Source organism: Habropoda laboriosa, unplaced genomic scaffold, assembly GCF_001263275.1.
Source record: "Habropoda laboriosa isolate 0110345459 unplaced genomic scaffold, ASM126327v1 scaffold739, whole genome shotgun sequence".
NCBI classification, from domain to species: Eukaryota; Metazoa; Arthropoda; class Insecta; order Hymenoptera; family Apidae; genus Habropoda; species Habropoda laboriosa.
In genome coordinates, this window is record NW_017100833.1 from 88034 (window position 1) to 91569 (window position 3536).

Here is a 3536-nt window from a genome sequence, read left to right on the forward strand (position 1 = left end):
ACACCAGATCATCAGCATAAGCTATAAACTGCATATCGTTCTCATCATATCGTTCTCATCATAGGATAATTCAAGGTCTGTCAGTAGGATATCAAGGCACCAGTTCCAGGCTAGAGGTCCGATCACTGAACCCTGTGGGCAGCCACGTTGCACTGCGTAAGATATCGATTGAAACTTGTTGCTAACCCGTAATTTCCTGTCCTTAAAATAATTATCCTATAAGAGCTATTAGGTTAGAACTGCACTGTGCATTTCTCAATTGTGCTTTAATGGCAGCCCACCAAATTGAGTCGAAAGCTCCTTCAATGTCTACAAACAAAGCGACCACATATTTCTTATTGGAGGAACCGACACCATCCTTAAAGGCCAACAGTGCATCCTCAGTGGACAGACCCTTCCTAAAACCATACTAAAGCTTGCTGTCGAGGTTGTTTTCTATATATTTAATTTGTATTCTATTGATTATGATTATTTCAAAAAGTTTGTTTAAAACAGACAAAAGAGCAATTGGTCTAAACGAGGAGATAGATTCCCTATCTGCGTCTATACTTTTCGGGATGATAATTAAATTAGAAATTTTCCATACATCTGGAAACAGAGACTCCCTAAGGCACTTGTTGTATAGAAGATGCAATACTTCGGATTTGTACATACATAATTTTTTAATAATTTCGAGCCCAAAGCCATGAAGCCCAGGCGTTCTTTTATTTTTAGAGCGCTTGACGGCATTTTCGATCTCTTCGAATTGGATGCCTTCCTCGAGGTCAAAGTTTACATAACGATCATTCGCCTCTCTTATTTCTTTATGCCGTTGTAATTCGTTGTCTCTACAGTCTCTTGGAGCAAATTTTTGAAATAAGGCGTAAATCGATTCCGACCAGTTTTTCGTTTTATCCCCGGACGGGAGCGCCAGGGTTCCTATATTACATTTGCTAACGATTTTGTCTCTGGTTATCTTATGTAATATCCCTCAAGGGTCCCTGTTTCCTTAGGCCGATTGGGCAGCGGAGCTAGAATCGGGGTTCGGCCAACACCTGTGTGCGGTTTCGGGGACGGTCCATAGTTGACTTGACTTGCGCCTATCCCTCCGCCGTGCGCAGCGTATCGAGCTGGAGGGTGGAGGAAAAGGTGGAGACTTTGTCCGATCATCGGTACATCTGATTCGGGGTCTCCGCCGCCCACACCCCGCGCTGACCGGTCGCCCCATCGCCGGGAAGATAGGCGTTGAGACGCCTGGACGAGGACGCCCTGGTGGCGGCCTCTCACGTTGTGGCCTGGCCGACTGGGCTCGTTGTGGATGTGGAAGGGGAGGCGGAGTGATTCCGGGTGCGCGATGCCCCGGCCCAAACCTCCCCGCAGGCGGGCGGTGTACTGGTGGTCGGGCGGAGATCGCAGAGATGTGAAGGTATTGCGTCAGGGCCCGACGCCGGTACACCAGAGTCCGCCGAAGTAGGATCCGTGACGAGGCGAAAGAGGAAGTTCTGTACGGGCGATTCCGCGAACACGTGGTCGCCCTGCAGCGGGCCATCAGGAGGGCCAAGGTCGAGACATGGGACGGGCTCCTGGGCTCTCTGGACCGGGACCCATTGGGGCGCCGCTATCGTCTGGTAATGGGCAGGATGCGCCCCTGGGCACCCCCGATTACGAAGAGCCTTAGAACACCAGGTTCTGGATCGGGTCGTGGACGGGCTACTTCCCTTCAAGCAGGAATCCAAGCTGAATGGTCCGCCCACCTGGAGATGACAACGGAGAAGCTTGCCGGGGCGGTGAAGCGCCTTAGGGCTCGAGACAACAGGACCCCGAGTCCGGACGGCGTCCCCGGCAAAGCCTTGGCCTTGAGCGTCCTCGGAGATAGATTGGCACGCCTCCTCACAGGCTGCCTAAAGGAGGAGATATTCTCAGCCCCCTGGAAGAGGGGGCGGATGGTCCTCCTCAAAAAGGATGGACGGCCCGCGGAGTCTCCGTCTGCTTTTCGAGAGGATTGTGGGTTCCCGCCTCTCCAGCCACCTGTCGCGGGAGGGCCCCGATTTGGCCGAGTGCCAATTCGGTTTTAGGCAGGGCCGCTCTACGGTGGACGCCATCCGCCGTGTGAGGGCCCTGTCAGACTTGGCCACTTCCGGGGGGGGGGGTTGCGCTGGCGGTGTCTCTAGACATCGCCAATGCTTTCAACTCCCTCCCCTGGGGGACCATAAGGGCGGCGCTGATACGCGAGGAAGCGCCGCTCTATCTGAGGAGGGTAATCCTATCTCGCAGGGGTCGGTGTTGGGGCGTCTGCTATGGGACGTCGGATATGACTCGGCTCCGCAGGCCGACCTGCCCCACGACGTAGCGCTGACGTGCTTCGCCGACGACACGTTAATGCTTGCCATCGGGCGGAAATGCAGGAGGACCGTCCGCCAAGCAGAGGCGGGGGTGGCGTCCGTCGACGCGTTGATCCGGAGACTGGGACTGTGTGTCGCCCACAGCAAAACTGCGGCCCTGTGATTGCACAACGGGCCTGGGCGCTGGGGGCCGCCCCGGTCTTGGTTGCGCGTGCGTGGGTCGTCGGTTCCTGTTGGGGGTGGCATGAAGTATCTTGGCCTCTACTTGGAAAGCCGCTGGAGCACTTCGTCTGATTGGTCCCCCGAGTGGAGGGGGCGGCGGCCGCGTTGGGCCGTCTCCTGCCGAACCTCAGAGGGCCCAACGAGGGGGTTCGCCTCCTCTACGAAGGGGTCGTGCGTAGTATGAGCTTTTATGCTTCGCCCGTGTGGGCGGGCGACCTAGTGGCCAGTCGGCGCAGTCTTACCAAGCTGAGCCGACTACAAAGGAGGATGGCTATCAGGGTCGTCCGCGGGTTCTGCACGATCTCCGGCGAGGCGGCGTTGACCCTGGGGAGACTCGTCCCATTCGAGTACTTGGCGGAGGGAGACGCCCAAGTCTATGGGCGTGTCCGGGAACTCCGCCGGGGCGGCGCGGTCCTGCCACGGACAGAGATCGAGGTGCTGAGGCGCCAGTCCCGATGGGGCGCGCTGGTCATGTGGAGAACACACTTGGAGGAGAGGATTGGCCAGCGCGCTGTGGAGGCGGTTCATCCAAATCTGTATGATTGGTTGAGCCGCCGCAGGGGACGGCTCACGTATCGCGTGACTCAGGTGCTCTCCGGATACGGCTGTTTCAGGGAGTACCTGAACCGGATCGGCAAGGAGGCGACGGACGGATGCCATCACTGTAAGGAAGGCCTTCGAGACTCGGCGCAGCATACCCTCGTGGAGTGTTCCGCGGGTCCTGGTAGACGAGGTCGGTCAGGACCTCTCGCTCGCCAGCATGGCCTTGATTAAGGCCGGCGGCGAGAGGTACTGGGAGGCGGCGGTCTCCTTCTGCGAGTGCGTTATGCTACTGAAGGAGGCCGCCGAAAGAGAGAGGGAGCGAGCAGATCTCTCTAGGAGTCCGCCCTCGGAAGCTAGAGTCAAGTGGGAGGAGCATCGCCTCCCCAGGGCCTGGGAATCCCGGCCCGAATACACGGGACCGCGAGCCGTCAGGCGGGGGCCCGCTACGGT